This window comes from Mytilus galloprovincialis, chromosome 5 (assembly GCF_965363235.1).
Source record: "Mytilus galloprovincialis chromosome 5, xbMytGall1.hap1.1, whole genome shotgun sequence".
In the NCBI taxonomy this organism is placed as follows: Eukaryota; Metazoa; Mollusca; class Bivalvia; order Mytilida; family Mytilidae; genus Mytilus; species Mytilus galloprovincialis.
Window position 1 is genome coordinate 26,841,028 of NC_134842.1, and position 17,904 is coordinate 26,858,931.

Here is a 17,904-nt window from a genome sequence, read left to right on the forward strand (position 1 = left end):
GCCAAATTCATCTAAAGCCAACTTTGCCTAAGGGAGTTGAAACCTTAGTTTTTTAATAATTTCAAAATTTATAAACTGACAATTTTAGAAAAGTTTGTTAAATCATGACAGTACCGAAATACTGACTACTGAGCTGATGATACCCTTGGAGACTGATAGTCCACCAGCAGAGGTATCGACCCAGTGATGTTAGGAACATATCCGATATCATTTGTGAAACGGTTGTTCCATAACGGTCAACCAACTCGTGATGGCGTCCGTGTAAAATTTACGAAGGGATGATTTCAACTTCAACATTTGGAAGTCTTGGTTTAATAGCTTCCTTGTTAGCAGCAACCCTCTATCAAGAAAATCATGATAGGAAATGCAAGCACGGGAATATCGTATCAATTGGGAGATATTATATACCCCGTATGCAGGTGCTGCTGGAATGTTGCAACCTAGAAATGGAAAGTTCACAATTGGAAAGCTGAAATCATCTCTTTTGTCGTAAAGTTTTGTTTTCAACCGACCCTCAGTGTCAATTTTTAAGTATGTTATTATTCTCCTTTATTTTTATAAATTTTTATATCGAAATGCAAAGATTTAAATCATGTATGTGATTAAGACACAATGGCTGCTGGGCTGTACGTGTGTGTGTTATCTAATAAAAACACCAATCTCCGGCTCAGAGTTCATATCCGTTCCATACATGCTCCGCAATACTGCACTTAATATGAGTGTAGGTGGCACGGTAGTACATGCATTCCAGAATTTAGGTTCCTAAGTTAATGTATCTGAACAGTGTGATTGGACAAAAAATACAGTATCAACTGAACATTTTTTTTTCCAAACTGAGGGATGAATCAGGTGCAGAAAAATATGAAATAATTTTACATATGGATGATAATGAACTTTTGAGAATTTGTATTCACTGCAGGATAAAAGACATAAAATCATTAGTGGCCTTAGGTTTTTAAAAATAGCAAAAAAAGTAAACGGTCATGATACACATTCAAATTCATTTCTGAATAGTAAAATGAAAGTACTTCAGTTAACTGTAAATGTAGAGTTTTTGGCAGTGTTAGAAAGTGGTGAAAATTTTAAATCCCTTATGGGCCAGGAAATACTACCGTGCCACCTGTAGTGTTACAAAGGTAGCAATACACAGTTAGGAGTTTAGTTTCGCATTTTGGCCCCTGTGGATTTTTCAAATAGGAAAGTTATTGTGTAATAAAATTAATTTTTAGACAGATGAGTGCTAATTTAGCCTTCAAAGATGGTTTATAAGAGTATCAAGATTATTTTTTACCTGTTTTATGGGCTGTTTTCTGATTGACAATCCGTATTTTCATAGCTAGACCGGCCATTGGTCCAGAAATTAATGTACTGTTTACAAACACTCTTTTTCTACACGAAGTTTTTGACGCAATTTTACAAAAAAATGAGACGAAAGACATATGATTTTCATTGGATTTGCTGAATGATATATGTACACAGTTTCAGAAAAGGTATTACTTCAAGCGATTGAAATTCTACTTTTAACAGACTACACGAAATACGTCGGACCGTCGGACAAATCCGGTGAATAATGGATCGGTCTGCTAAAATTTTGTTGAATTCCGGTCCGAATGTCCGGTGTTTTTTTTTCATGGATTTTTCTAACATTCTAGCAAAATTGCCAAACGATCTCAAATTCATTTTCATCTTTATTATTCATCACAGCGATGTTTATTTTGTTCAACCGCTAGCTTTATGCCGAACATCGCCAACCAGTAATGTGTAAATCCGGGTAAAAACATATCTGACTGTCAAAAACAACAATGGATGCCATCATTGGCACAACCGGAAATGTAAATAAAACCGGATCAGATTCTGGGAACGGATAAGGATAATTCCGGGTTTGCCGATTTAAATACAATAAATGAATAAAAATCCAAGCAGATCACAAAATTTAGCTATGAAATATAACCACAAGAATTGAAAACCATAAGATATATGAAAAAGAAAGAAGAAACAGGAAATAATATTTTATACAGAAACTCTAAATTATGTTTAGTTCACTGCAAACATTGTCAAAATCCAATAAAATGGGACATTACTCTTCACTGAAATGCATTCAAGCAATTGTGCACAACTTTCATAACAAAATCCCCTCTTGTTACATCATTTTGTTTTAATTTGTGCATTTTGGGGAGGAGTAGGGCACAACAAAATCATATGTTTGTTGTTTTTTGTCGGATAATATACAATTAGATGTAAAAAAAAATTGGTCTGGTAAAATTTCATTCGGTCTGGTAAAGCTAGGATGCTTACCAGACCAAATGTCCTGTAAAAATAAAATTCATTCGCGTAGTCTGCTTTTAGCCAAATTTTGGGGAAATATGTGACATCTTTCCCCCCCCCCCCCCCTTTTTGCAATATTTTATAACAAATAAATGCAGATTGTTGCCATGGATACACCAAAAAGAAATTATATTTTACCATTTTATATACTGGATATAAAATCTATGGAAGATTCTGATTACATACATATGCCCATATATGACACAAACAGTAAGCTTGATATTGCAAGAAAGCAATGAAAAGCGGATGGTAAAATTCATAAGGGCAAATTTTAGTATTTTTTCCTAACTGTTTATTGCTACCAAAGTATTGAACGGAACGAATATGATCTCTGCGCCGGAGATTGATAAAAAAAAACCAACACATATGCCATGCGTGTTTCTATAAAACAAGAGGCGGAATATACCAACTGCAAAATTAAACTAATAAGCAGAAAACAGCTGAAAGATAAAACAAAAAAAAAAACGAAATGAACGAAAAGACAAACAACAATCTACAAAACACTATCTACACTAAAGAGCTTGGTCGCTTTAGAGGGATACAATTATCATTGTACACATTGCTATTAGTATCCTTTCTCAAAAATGATTCAACTGCCTAATATGTATACTTTTTTTTAATACTTTCGTGTTAATTTGACCTGTTAACACAATTTTAATGCATTTCTGTTATTCAATGTTTACTTATTTTGTATTATACATGTATCTCGTCTCACTATTTAGTATGATGATCAATTTTAATCTCTTTACTCGCACTCTGAACAATAAATTTATTTCGTACTCCTAATAACAAAATTATTAAAATCAAATTTAACTGTGTATGTTGTTTTATTTAACGCTATTTGTCCCAGGTTAGACTTGTCTTTTTGACACTGTTCCTATAGTTTTTGTTGCTATCTGTAACGTCTATGTTATATAGGCACATTGTGTTTATATTGTCTTATAGATCAAACTTACTCGTTCAATGTATGTTTACTGGTTTGTGTGTAGATGTCTTTTTGATCGAGTTAAGCTTTATTTCAATTGATGTTATATAGCGTGTCTGTTTATGTTTTTAAGTTACACTACTGTTTTGGGTTAAAGCTAGGTTCATACTGCCGATCAGATCAACTCGATGATCCCGATTCTCCACATTTCCAAGACCAAGCTCAACCAAATTCTTGATCGGGCCTGTTCACGACTTCTACCCGACCGCCATCCGACTGTACACGACCTTAACTCGACCATTCACAACTCCTTAATGACTCCATCACGACTCCATCCCGACAACAAAATTAATACTTATTCGATAGTTCCGATCAATTCACGATCTTTACACGATCTTTACTCGACTAGCTAGACCAAATCAACTATTCACGATCTCAGCCTGATCTCGACCAGACCAGATCGACCTGATCGTATATGAGTCGTAGGGATAATCGGGAATTAGTCGGGTATGCACATTTTTGGTATAAAAATGTCCGAATTTTTTAGTCCCTGCCGCTTCGGAGTGGGCATAAAGTGTTACCCTTGTCCGTCCGTACGCACGTACGTCCCAACATGACCCTTTATATTGTTATAAAATGTATATGCTAGCTGGGACATTATTGGTGTCCCATGAACACATTCTCCGTTTATTTGGTTATATTCAGTAGAAGGTCCGAGTAAACTCATACATTTAAAATATCTACATAGAAATAAAGCAGTTGGATTTGTGGGCAAGGTGATAAGAGCTCAGAGAGAAGAGAGACAGGTTACAGGTTACTAGAAAAAGAAGAAGAAGAAGAAGAAGAAGAAGAAGAAGAAGAAGAAGAAGAAGAAGAAGAAGAAGAAGACCATTTCCTTGCTTTCTTACAAATAAAAGCGTATTGTTTGTCAAATATATGTGCATAATTATGTAATCAGTATTTTTCATAGATTTGATATCTAGTAGTTGAATGGTTAAAGATATTTATTTTCTTTTTGCTGTATGGCAACAACCTGTATGCGTTTGCCAAAAAAATATTGCAAAACGAGGGCAAAGATGTCACATATTTTCCCAAAACTTTACCCAAAGTAGAATTTCAATCCCCTGGAGTGATACCTTTTCTAAAACAGTTTACAACTTAACATATATCTATCAAAAGATCAAGAGTGCATTTCTTTCTAACCAAAGTTTGGTAAACTTAGAAAAGGTTCTGAGTTATGATAAGCAAGTACACGTTTAGCCATGATAATTGATTTAATGTTAAAGTTAGAAAGAAATGCGCTAACAAACGACGAAGACAAACTGTAGACACATTTGCAGCGAGTGTATAGTTCAAAGTTTATATGCAAACTTACAAGAGTATATTAGAAACAAATGATCAAAACTTGCGCTCGCTAAACAGTTTGTATCGTTACTGTTAGAAAGAATTCGCACCAAATAAAAATTATTTGTCTTTCGTCTCATTTTTGTGTAAAATTACGTCAAAAAGTTTGAATAAAAAAAGAATTTGACTGTTAGGTGACCTATAGTTGTTATTGATAATTTCTGTGTCATTTGGTGTTCTGCGAAGAGCTGTCTCATTGGCAATTGTACCACATCTTTTTATTTTTATTTTAAAAACATTTCTAGACAAACGGAAAATACCTAGTTTAAGCTAGGTTCACATTGCCGATAAGACCAACCTGATCGGGATACTGGTCTAATTCAATCGACAAGAATGTTCGGGTGGTATACCTAGGTAGTCATCGATCTGACTTCCTATCCCATAGTTTTTAAAATGTCGAGTAAGGATCGAGAAGCCAGTCACTCAAGAATAGATCGGGAATTCGTCGAGTACAATCGAATTGATTCGGAAAGAATCGTGTAGAGATCGAGTTTGGTCGGACTACACATTTTTACTGATCAGTATTTGATCATCTCGACCTTGCTCGACTAATATCCGATTATTACCCGATCACCGCCAACCAGTTTGATATATGGTCCAGATTAAGTCGACCAATGCCCGATCGCTTTATGATCACTGCTACTTCTATAATTTTATTTTTATAGCTGACCAAATCGACCATGACCGATCTCTGCGCGACCACATTCGACCACTCTTTGATCTTTACTAGGTCATATACGAGTACAAACGACTGCCACACGATTATCTAAAAAGTGTGTGCAGATCTGATTAATTCTCATAACTTTTCTCCCGCAAAAATATGTTGTAACTATTTTTAAAATTAGTTTAAACTGTACACAAATTTCTCAATTTACAGTATCTAATAAATTCATTATTTAGACAGCAGATGACTAAATGATTTGATCGTAGGTTGATGATTAGATAAGTCTCATTATTTTCCCAAAACAAGAACGATTACTAAAAACATGTACAAATACTTGTCAAAGAAGTTGGCGCTCGTCTCATCCGATATGATTCTATATTCATTGCGTGAGTAATCAGAAGTAGGTTTATGATTGATAACTATTACTTTTGTCCTGTATTAGCTTTCTTTCAGACAAGTTGGTGTTGAAATTCACATTTATTTTCGCATGTAAAAGTTAATTATTATTATTAGAATATCAAAGTTGTCTTATAAATAGGAAAAAATCGATGCGAAAATTATTTGGGAGCAGGAATTCCAGATGTTGAGAAATATAGAAATATACACTGAATGAAGATAAAACAAAACAAAGATTTTCGTTACCGTGTCAGGTCAAACTTGGTTAGTACTTATATCCGCTGTACCGATGATACACGGTGGGATCCGCCCTTGAATAAGCGAAAGAAACCACATTTTAATTAGACCAAATTAATCAATATATTTCAACTTAAACGCTATGACACCTTTGTCCATATCAAAGAAATGTCTCCTTCCTTAAAATTAGGTTGATGTCTGATTGACCTGACTAGGAAATCTCAAGTTGAAAATAAAAAAAATCATAATCGAACTTAGAAATTTAAAATGTAGATCCCAATGGCTTTACGTACGAAACAAACTACAGTTTCTAGAGTTGTACTGTGTGTGTTTCATTTCAATAAAGTACTGATAAGAAACACTTGACTTTATGACATATGCTGCTTGTTCTGGAAATTCTCAATCTGATTAAAATAGTTGTCCATGCTTTGCTAACCAATGCCAATACTCCGTTCTACATTGTAATCTGACAACACTTCGTTCTACATTCTCTGGTTATAATTCAAAATTTTCGTACGACAATGCCAAAAGATTTCGAAAGGTATTTAAAACAAAAAGTATATAGCGGCCTTGTAAGCGAAGCCTGGACATAGAGTCTACATTAATATAATTATTTAGTTCAAATTGTGAAATTATAGAAATTTAAAAATAAGTGTTAAACAAAATGTCGTAGTTTTCTTGATTTGATAGGGAAACACGGGGGTAAAAATGCAAAATTTGTCATGTATGTGCAATAAATCCTGTAAGAATTTGTCCAACAGTTGTTGACGTATAAAGATAGACATAGACAATAATAGTGCATTGACTTGACATATCAACGATATAAGGATGAGGCTTAGAAACGGGGAAATGCGAGGCTGTGCCGAGCATTTTCCCCGTTTCGGGCCGAATCCTTATATCGTTGATATGTCAAGTCAATGCACTATTATTGTCTTTATACTGCAATCTAAAAAAACATTTTCAATTGTTGTTTATTGTGTTAATGTTATTTATTTGATTTAAATATTGGGAAAAATCCCCCTTTAAAAAGGCCTCATATCACACAGACGGAGAAATCTAACACGATGAAATGTACATCATCACCGCAATCAATGATGAACGAATTCGTTGCAGACTAAAATATCAACAATAAGCATAAAACATAATGATTTATAGGTTGCAAACAAAAAAATATTAATAAGTGAAATATGTTTTCCCAAAAATTGCAAAAGAAACAAGTTTGAGTCGTTAAACGCATCGTTGTTTACATTGGAAACAAGAACAGGTTGAAGAGGTCGTATGAATAATTAAATATAATTTCGACAATTTCTATTTAAATATTCATGAGGAAAAGTGATATCAGGTCAGTGACTGTATATGGCATAGAAATATACAGTCAACGCATTTTGACTGCTCAAATAGAACGAGTGCAGTATAAATTCCGCTATATGCCTTATATGATTTGAATTATAATATATAAATAGACACTTTAAATCACAAAAATTATCAACAAGACACTTGCAGATACTTTAAAAAGTCAAATATATTGTTCTTTCAATTGTCTTTGTTCTATTATTAATTTTGCTTTTGCTGTTTTGATTGTTTTATGTGATGTCTATTCAACGTAGTTTTCTTGATTTAATAGGGAAACACGGGGGAAAAATGCAAAATTTGTCATGTATGTGCAATAAATCCTGTAAGAATTTGTCCAACAGTTATTGACGTATAAAGATAGACTATTGAACTTTTTTTTTTATCCCTGTCATATTTGCTCTAAACGCTTAAGTTTCAGAGATGTAGTCAAAATTTTGCATTTTACCTCTATGATCTATTTTGTGGCCATGTCGACCATGTTAGTTGGGAGGCTGGGAATCTGATTCATTTTTAAACTAGATACTCTAATGATGATTGTGGCCAAGATGGGTTAAATTTGTTTCAGAGGAGAACATGTTTGTAATCTTTTTAAATAATTTGACATTGTATTGACTCTGAAGGTCAATTGCCCATTTTGGTCCTGTTTGACATATTTGTAAATCTTACTTTGCTGAACATTAATGCTTTTTACAGCGCAATTCGATCTATAATAATATTGAAGATAATAAATAACAAAAAACAAATTGTTCTTAAAATTACCAATTCATGGGCAGCAACCAAACAACGGGTTGTCTGATTTGTCTGACAACTCCCGTACAGGTAGATCTTATCCTGATTTGCTCTCATTTTATTATGCTTTAGTTTCAGACATATAGGCCAAAATCTTCATTTTACTCCTATGTTCTATTTGTAGCCATAGCGGCAATGTTAGTGGGTATGTGTTGTCGTCGGATTCATTTTTTAAACAAGATATCATACCCAAATGATAAGTGTTGTCCAGTTTGGTAAAATTTAGCTTTGTAGTTTCAGATGAGAAGACTTTTGTAAAAGTTTACAGACGACGGACGACGGATGCCAAGTGATGTAATCATAAGGTAGGACGACATACTTTTTGGAGTAGAAAGCCTTATTGATTGATTAGATCTGTGCACGGAAAGGCGTCACAAAAAAACAGGTCTTCTCATTTATTATTACATTTTGACCTAAAAGACGGACACACAAAAACAAGCCTTCTCATTTTAATAGACGTTGTCTGCAAGACGGAGAGGTGTCCAAATTGGTCTAAAATATAAAAAAAAAAAATTAAAAATGGTCATGTTCCTTGCGACAGGTTAATGACATAAGGCCACAATGTAATAGTATTATTATCAATACCCTTATATATCTTCTATATTATTAAACGAGAAGACCTCATTTTGTGTGTCGCTTCTCTTCCTTCCACAATAAATTAATCATCATGCCGCTGTGTTCTATAGGTAACATGCATAGTTGCATTTGTCATCCATTCTTGATTATTCAGATTGAGTTATTTTGAGAGAAAAACGACAAAATAGGTGTCTAGATATTGTTTCCGTCATCAAACTGACTTTTAGTCAAAGATGAGACTTCCGGTTTTAAACATGCACAAGAACAACCAATCGTATGATAGATTACAAAAATGAAAAATAAAATATATTAAACGAGAAGACCTCATTTCGTGTGTCGCTTCTCTTCCTTCTACAATAAATTATCCATCATGCCGCTGTGTTCTATAGGTAACATGCATAGTCGCATTTGTCATCCATTCTTATGATTATTCAGATTAAGTTAATTTGGGAGAAAAACGACAAAATAGGAGTCCAGATATTGTTTCCGTCATCAAACTGACTTTTAGTCATAGATGGCTTTATTGAGACTTCCGGTTTTAAACATGCACAAGAACAACCAATCGTATGATAGATTACAAAAGTAAAAAATAAATAAGCCAATCAGAGCGTTCTCCATATCATGGTTTTTAGATCGCAAGAACCACAACTATTATACCTCCTGAGAGACAATTATTTTTCGCGTTTATCCACATGTAAACTACGATTATACTACTATTATATATAGAGACTCTTTGTATTCTGTCTACTGTTTTCTTTGAAATATTTAGTATCTAAGGGGTCATATCAATTGCATATATATTGAAATAAGTAAAATATGTAGAAACGAGAATGTGTCCATAGTATACGGATGCCACATCGGCACTATCATATTCTATGTTCAGTGGACCGTGAAGTGGGGTAAAAATCTTTAATTTGGCATTAAAATTAGAAAGATCATAATTATGATATGGAATATATTTACACTTAGTTTCGAGTTGATTGGACTTCAACTTCATCTAAAACTACCTCAACAAAAACATTAACCTGAAGCGGGACAGACGACGAACGAACGGACGCACAGACTAGAAAACATAATGCCCATAAATGGGGCATAACAAATTATTGTTGAAAGTGTAAGTAGTGATTTGGCCAAAATGAAAGTAGGGTAGAGGGAGGCAGGACTTTTTTGGGACGTCGTGATCGGGTGTTTTTAAGCTCGGGATTTCGGGATTGATCCTTACAGGATGCCTGTAAATTCAAATTCTACCATTGGCATGTTAATAGGGCTCTCAAAAAGAAAAGCACTGACGGATTGTCCTAGAAGCATATCTTATTAGAATAATAATGGTCTATAAGCAGTTTCATTTATTTCATGTTCGAAGCGGTGCAAATTTTTAATTTAATTTGATTTTTAGTATTTTTTTACCAAAAAATGCATTGTAGCAAAGGGGAAGAATAATTGTGGTATAAGGCCTTAAGGAAGTACACCACTAATTAAATAAATGGCCCCATTGCTTTCTATGTTAATTTCCTCAATTTCGAGTGGTCACAGCTCTTTTATCTTAAGTTCAAATAAAGTGACAATCATTGCATGTCAAAGCAACTCCTTCTGGTGTCCTGTACTGAAAAAATCAACATACCTTACATTGCATATAAGAAAGAACTGGTTCCCGGAACTTCGGATGTACCAAAACAAGTACTTCCGATCTGACAAAAAGGCAAAATGTACCCTCCTTTTTAAATTTCATGCCATTTTTTTATTATTCAAATTTATCAGTCAAAAATTGTTCTGCAATGATCACCAGTCATGCAGCTTTCATTTGATACCAAAATTAATAAAATATTCTAAATATATTGAAAGTTATGTCCATGCGTAGGAACTATTTTGTGTTAAATATGTACTACTTTCGGGCCTGAATTAGTGGTGTTACACCTTAAACACGAAAATAATGGAATTTAACAGAAAGGAAACAAAAAACGGACTTTGGAAAAAGGGAGAGGGCTTTCGATACCTTATATGAAATTCTCCAGACATAATATATTTTACAAAAATTCATCCTACAACAGTTTACAAGCTGTGTGTAATAAACCCGCGGTGTCGCGGGTGTGTTCTACTACTATTTACATAGGCTTGTTAAAAAAAATCCACTGCAAAGTATCAATTCAATTATTGTTATCAAGTACTCATGATAGCTATACTATAGTTAATCGCTTTTTATATGAACAGACCACTTGCCCCGATTAGGTTACTATAAAGACGAAAATCAAGTGACTTAATAATTAAAGCAAATTTTGCATCTTTTTCAAGCATGTTTTTAGATACAAAAGAAAATTAGAAAAAGATACTATTAAGAACCTTTAATTTAATAAAGTTAAATTTTTCAACGATAATTAAAGGGTCATTTGACTTGAAATTTTTACCACCAAGCCAGGTGTGGTCAACGAACGCAAGTGACAAATGGACAAGTATGTCCCAGGAAAAAGGCAGTGTAGCTTTACAAATATGAATATACCTGTACAATTTAGTCATAATCAACTGTATAATCTAACTGATATGTATAACTTAAATAGTGATACATTTAATAAATGAAAATTTCCACATACGTAAGTGTAAGTACGTCACACTAATTTGCTACCAGCAATATATAATTATAGACATTATAGTTCAAGCGTATCATTTTTAGAGGTTATTATAACGCTCTAGTCGACTCTGGATATGCAATTGAAGGTTAGTGTCACAGTTACAGTATTAGTGCTATAATACTCATTTATTTGTATTCTTTTTAAAATCCGATAATTACGGTTCGGTGCATGTAACTCATTTACAATACAGCGGACTTCAGACAAGAAAACACACATTTCTAGAACCCACAGGCACTTGTCTCTAAGTTACACTCTAAAGAACTTAGACATACAGGTATTTTTTCAGAGACAAGGGACTGTGATAAATCCCGTGTTGTACCTCACTACATAACTGATTAACCTAAAGAAAACAATACGGTTACCTGTGTTTATTAATCTAGTTTTTTTTCGCAGGATTGAGGATTTGATCAGTGACATTATAATGATTATTACCCGATGAAAATAGGATCCATTGTACGAGTAAACACACACACACATACATGTAATAGACAAGGTAAGTGCTGCACACAACATAAAATATTTATAAAGAGAATTGTCGAACTTTGTACTGTTAAAAGTCGATATATGTGTGTAGTAACTTAGTTTACGGTACATTGCAATGTTAGGAAAATATACTGCTTCGTGTAGAACGTTGTATACATGTACAGTTTTTTTATTACTTCATTTATCCGTGTTGTGAAATGTGTGCGTTTTCAGTTCGACTCAATATCGTTGTTATAGTCATATATATATATCATAACTTACTTCCGCATTCTCCATATTTAAAGCATTTTGGCATCATATGTAGGGTTGGATTCTCATTCAATGTTCGATTTTTAAACATATAAAAAGACCTGTAAGACTTAATCAAGAAAATTCAAGAATGAAACACTACGGAGACTCTCCACTACTTAAAAAAAATAGGTTACGAGGCACCGAAAACGTTTTGGGAAGTATTAAAACATACTATAATCGTTAAATGGAATTGCTATCATGGCTAGGGTACCGCGGCGTGTACTGTTGTATTCATGGTAAAGTTAAATCCAATGCATCTAAATTGAGAATGCAACGCCATCCAGTCAGTTGACCCTGCATACAAAATTCCTGCCCCTATCAAACATATTTCAATTTTCCGTTTGCGGTCGAATTTCCAGCTCTTCATCGCAATCTACAAATTTCTTTTTTGCTTTTTGCATTAAAAAGTAATTTGTTTCCATCCTGGAAACGTGTACAATACTTGCCACTGAACAATAAGCTCAAACAATCAAATTTGAGAAATAGGAGTTAATGGTTCATTTTTTTTTATTTATCATTGACTGGCCGAACATAATGATATATAGGTATATTTTGCATGTGTCACCATTTTTTAAGACTAATAAAAATAAACTAGCAGAGAGTATTGGGGATGATTAAAATCGTAACTGTAAAATGGTAGATTTGAATAATTCGATCATCGATAGCCAAGGGTGGTGATCCAGTTTTTTACTCTCAAGATCACCGTCGCTAGCTAGCTAATGGTTGAGATTCTGGCCCTTTCTCTCCATGTGCGTACAAAGATGAATATTGATATTGTAGAGAGAATAAAAATGTACAATTGTAAGCCTAATCATGCTTATATCAAAGACAGGAGTTGTGGTAAGGTTGTTATGAGGTACCTATCAAATAGACCAATGTGCAAAGACGTAAACGAGTACAGGTAAATATATGGCTTTCAACAATACGCAAACCCAATACCTACGGGGCGCCGAATGGGACTCTTGTGGGTTTGTACTGAAATTCAATTTTGTAGGACAAAAGTGAGTTTTGTTCAACAAAAATGATTTCAGTTTAACAAAATTTGTAGCATACTACAAATTTAAATTGTGTCATACAAAATTATCTTTCAGTGGACAATGACAAAATTCATTTTTGTAACACAGACTTTACTTTTGTTACATAATTTGAAAATTGGGCGACAAGAGTCAATTTTGTATGCAAATAAGTTTAGTTTGGATTCTGTAAACTAATTTTCATACAAAACTGAGATTTTGTCACAAAATTCAATTTTGTGTTTATTTTTGTGTAGACAAAATTGAGTTTTGTTAAACAGAAGTGAAAATTTTACACAAAAGTCAATTTCGTGTCACAAAGGTCATTTTTGTCACAAAAGTCAATTTTGTCTACGCAAAAATAAACACAAAATTGAATTTTGTAATTACAAAATTTAATTTTGTAGAGAAAATTGAATTTTGTCATTGTGACACAAAATTGACTTCTGTCACAAAAGTCAATTTTGTGATAAATTTTCACTTCTGTCTAACAAAACTCAATTTTGTCTACACAAAAAAAATAATTTTAATTACAAAATCACAGGATGCTAATTAAATCAACATGTTAATTGCGTACAAATTCAATTTTGTCTCACAAAATTTACTTTTGTGTTTTAATTTCCATATCAGGTAACAAAAGTCAATTTTGCATACCTGTTTGACAAAAATGAATTTTGTCTACAAAAATGAATTTTGTCATTACAAAATTGAAGTTCTCATAAAACAAGTCTGTATCACATAGTTTTGTAAGACAAAAATTATTTTGTTATGACAGAATTGAATTTTGTGTACACAAAATTGATTTTGATTACAAAAAGTTCAAGTCCCAATCGGCACCCAGTAATACCATATAGTCAGCTGTAAAAAGTATAAGAAAACAATTGTTTTTGATGACATATTATGAAAATTCGATACATAAACATATGTGTTTATCGTTTCTGGTTTTTTTTTTATATATAGATTAGACCGTTGGGTTTCCTGTTGAAATTGTTTTACACTAGTCAATTTTGTGTCCTTTATAGCTTGATGTTCGGTGTGAGCCAAGGCTTCGTGTTGAAGGCCGTAATTTGACCTTTAATTCTTTACTTTTTACAAATTTTGACTTTGATGGAGAGTTGGCACTCTTACACTGTCACGTTTTACTACGTTTTAAAATGCTACGTTTTTAAAACTACGGTTTGAATAAAAATGTCCCATTATTTTTATAGCTATGTTTTACCAGGTTTGTGCTACGTTCTTATTACGTTTTGCTACGTATAAGTACGTGTAGACCCACGTTTCTACCACGCATTGTGATCCGTTTCGATACGTAGTTAGCACGTTTTGTTACGTCCCGCTTAGCTTTGATACGTTTTTACTAGGTCTCTACTTCGTTTCAATTTTCGCGACGTTTGTTGTTGAATTTTCAAAACATACGGGGCAGGTCCCGTTTTGAACAAAATATCACTACTTTCGATACGCTTCGTTATGTATATTCCCGTTTTGCTACGCTTTCAAAATGTAGTAAAATGTAGCTCTTGAAAAGTGACAGTGTGACTGGGGCTATACCACATGTGTTTCCTGCTTAAGCTGGTACTTTACTTGCCCTCGAACGGTTAGCCCTAGCTTAATTGTGTCTTTTGATGTATTTAAATAAATATTTTTACCTGAAAGTCTTAATGTGTGTAGAGGTTTCTTTAAAAGGATTTGATTAGGACAATAAAAACCGTCATCGTGAAACTTAAATTGACAGAGTTGCAACCTAAATTCTATAATGATATGACAAATCTGAACTAGATCATTATCTATCAATTTAATAAATATGTATGTAACATAGTTTAAATTTGTTTATTTCCAGTCCCCACATGGCTTCAAATACCTTTTGTGGACCTTGCACCAGAAAAGAGACTTCGTCTTCTGCTTTATCCTGGTGTAGCGATTGTGAAGAACCGTTGTGCAAAGAATGTGTTGATGCTCATCGCGTTATAAAAGTATCGGCTGCGCATCATGTGGTTGACTTGGAACATGCGTTGTCTGTTCCTGGAGCTATAACTACCTCTCAGCAATATTGCGATAATCACACAGACCTCTTCCTTGATTTATTTTGTACGTATCACGATGCACTATGTTGCCGAGCATGTATGACTGAATACCACAGAAACTGTGAAACAATTGTGCCAATTGATATTGCATCAAAAGACATCAAAGACTCGACTCTGCTGACTGACTTAAGCGAGGAGCTGGATAATATTATTACTTCTTCTAAACAGATTGCAAACGTACGCAAGAAGCATAGCGATGGTATTTTAGAACAAGAGAACACACTCAAACAAAGAATCAAGAAAGCGAAGGATAATGTGATCGCATATGTAGAGAAGTTAGAACGTTCATTGTTGAACGACCTAAAAGAAAGGAAGGATGCACAGCAGGCAGAATTACAATCTGAGAAAGAAGCCATGTTGAATATGGAGAAGGAAGCAGAAGAACTTAAACGGCAGATTTCATATACGACAACTAATGGCTCTAAAAAGCAGGTGTTCTTGCTACTTCATAAAGTAAAGACTGGCATTGCCAACATGGATCAACGGATAGAAAAGACAATACGAACAATGCACAAACCAATATTACAGTTCAAAGAATCTAATAGTGGGTTTACCTTCAGGGAACAATTAGGAAATATACAATTAAGAAACGATACGTGTTCAATCACATACAATTCACCAAAACTCAGATTTGCTCAAGTCTTACCAGATCCAAACATCACTTTTAGCACCTTAGAATTCGAAAACAAATTCGATGTTGATACTAGTCCTCAAATGCAAATTACCGGTATGACAGCAACAAAGGATGGTAAGTTGTTGTTGTGTAATTACAGAAATAATAGCATCTTAGAGTATGACTTGAGCGGGACATTCAGTTCGAGTTGCCCATTATTCGGTGCTCCTTGGGACATTTCCACAGTTCCAGATGAAAAAGCACAAGCCGTCACTACTATGCCGAAAAGTAGTTCAATTCGTTTTATCAATGCGGACAATCTAAAACCCGGGAAAGCTGTTGAGTTACCGGGAAACTGTTACGGAATAGTGGCAACCAAAGACAAGATTTTGGTTGGTGGCATCAATGAATTTTATATATTGACAACAGAAGGCACTCATCAAACCACAGTTAAAGTTAAGAAACCGACAAGAATGTGGTACATGAATGTAGTCAACGACAATCTAATTTATTCAGATCAGAACAAAGTATTCTGTGTTAATTTTGATGGGCAGGAAATATTTGTTTATAGTTCGCCCGGTCTTTCTAGACCAATGGCAATCGCCATGGACAACAAGAGTAACCTATATATACCCGGATGTCACTCCAATAATATTCACCGTGTAAGCTCAAGTGGTTCATACGTCGATACTGTTCTTGGACAAATAGATAACATTTCGAATCCTTGGTCAATATGTTTCGATCACAACTCAGGAAAACTAGTGTTTGCTAACGACGACGGCAAAACCATTTGCGTCTTTAAGTGCAAATAAACATATTTCTAATGTAATTGTTTCTTTGTATGAATCTTCAATAACGTTTTGTGGCGTCAGAAAAAAGTTATAAATTGTATGTGTGGTTGTTTTGTACTTGTGGGTTTCTGTCTAATTTGGGATGAACAATGTTGCCTTTGATTTCAAGAACACAAAAATGAGTTGCTCGCAACATAATTGCTCAATTTACTTTTCTTAAAATAATAAAAAAATACCAAAAGCGCACATGATATCCGATTGAAATTAATATTTTTAAATAGTCAAAATCTTGTATATATAGTTGCTTGAGCCGGTGACTATTTTGAAAATGTTTAGTATAAGTCAAGACCATACGCGTATGGCAAAAGAAAACTCGTATTGTCAGGAATAATGCCATAGAAATTATACACGCAATAAAAAATCAACAGCAGAGGAACAACGCTTTCATTGGCGTTCTTTATCAGTGATTTTTGACTGGTTGACAGTATGTTTTCACATTAACTTACCAGAAAATTCTGAAAACATGAGGTGGGTTATTTCCTAATTAAAAATATAAGTTACAGCCAAATTACATTTTTTTTATTTGTAACTTTTCAAAAATATATTTATTGTAAGGTAAATGATTTATATGCGTTTGATCTGCATAATCCAACAGGAAAAGAGGGACGAAAGATACCAGAGTCAAACTCATAGATAAAATAATTGACAACGCCATGGCTAAAAATAAAAAGACAACAAATAGATATAGGAAGATGTGGTGTGAGTGCCAATGAGACAACTCTCCATCCAAATAACAATTTAAAAAAAGGTTGAACCATTATAGGTCAATGTACGGCCTTCAACACGGAGCCTTGGCTCACACCGAATAACAAGCTATAAAAGGCCCCAAAATTACTAGTGTAAAACCATTCAAACAGGAAAACCAACGGTCTAATCTGAAACGAGAAACACGTATATTACATAAACAAACGACAACTACTGTATATCAGATTCCTGACTTAGGACAGGTGCAAACATTTGCAGCGGGATTAAACGTTTTAATGGATCCAAACCTTCTCCCTTTTTCTGAAACAATACCATAACATCACAATATAGAAAAACACACGATAAAATATCAATTGGCAGGCTTAACTCAATCAAAAAACGTAAAATAATAGTACAGAAGACAAAACATAGAAAACTTAAAGACTTAGCAGCACGAACCCACCAAACACTAAGGGTTATCTCAAGTGCTCCGAAAGGGTAAGCAAATCCTGCTTCACCTGTGGCACCCGTCGTGTTGTCTAGGTTAATATTACAAATCCGGTAAAAAGTCTAATTAGGTTGGTCACAATCGTGA

General features: G+C 33.9%; 1 long non-coding RNA gene across 2 annotated transcripts; it reads left to right on the forward strand.

The window, feature by feature from the left end:
- Positions 1-11,232: 11,232 nt before the first annotated feature.
- LOC143075507 (uncharacterized) lies at positions 11,233-16,673 on the forward strand. 2 transcript variants are annotated; one of them, XR_012978332.1, is made up of 3 exons: positions 11,233-11,378; positions 11,687-11,786; positions 14,918-16,673. It is a non-coding gene; the product is annotated as an uncharacterized LOC143075507 (long non-coding RNA). The 2 variants fall into 2 exon arrangements; XR_012978331.1 differs by lacking the exon at positions 11,233-11,378 and having other exon boundaries at positions 11,393-11,786.
- The last annotated feature ends 1,231 nt before the right edge of the window (positions 16,674-17,904 follow it).